The sequence below is a fragment of the Mustela putorius genome, unplaced genomic scaffold (assembly GCF_011764305.1).
Source record: "Mustela putorius furo isolate JIRA1106 unplaced genomic scaffold, ASM1176430v1.1 tig00000589_pilon_pilon_pilon, whole genome shotgun sequence".
In the NCBI taxonomy this organism is placed as follows: Eukaryota; Metazoa; Chordata; class Mammalia; order Carnivora; family Mustelidae; genus Mustela; species Mustela putorius.
Genome location: NW_025421425.1, coordinates 1,966,393 through 1,967,149, shown reverse-complemented (window position 1 = coordinate 1,967,149; position 757 = coordinate 1,966,393).

The window sequence follows — 757 nt, the reverse complement described above, 5'->3', positions numbered from 1 at the left end:
AGCGGGTCTTTATTTGACTGTGATTATTATGATTCCTAACCAGGTACTATTTCGTAGAAGCTGAAGACACAGCAAAGAAGAGCAGTAAAAATAGAGGTTTTTTGAAAAATACATAAAGCTTTATTGAAATCACATGTTGGACCTATTTGCTGAATCTTCAGTCACATCTTGTGTGTTTCTCTTTCAATTTCCTATTCCCTAGTTACTCAGGGAAAGAGGTCTTTAACCAGTGAGTGTAAAATCTCCATTAATTAGAAATAGTCACTATCCTTTGTAGCGGTGAGCTAAAAATATTCAAAACTGAATTTGTCAAACTTGAGTAAAAACACTTCTATAGAAGATAAGCAAAAAAGAGGGAAAAATAATCCAGCAACACTCAAAACACGATGGTGATTGATGGTACCTTTTGTTTGACTTTTTTTTTTTAATATTTTATTTATTCAGTGCATACAGTAGGTGCATCCAGACCCTTGGAGCTTTTAATAACCTTTTGTTTCATGCTTCTGTACCTCTGCAAGCTTAGGAAGGGCCTTATTTTCTAGAAGGAGGAGTGCAATCTCAAGATGACAGAGGTGATTGGGAGCACAAGGGCTGTAACCCAGCCTAACTCCAGAGCCATTATCTGCACAGCTCCTCCACGTTCTGGTTTAGGAACATACTTTTATATACAATTTCATGTACAATTTGCTTCTGGACCATTTTTTTTTTAAACAAATGAGTTTAAAAATGTATGCAGCCTTGGTGTCTGACATGCTGT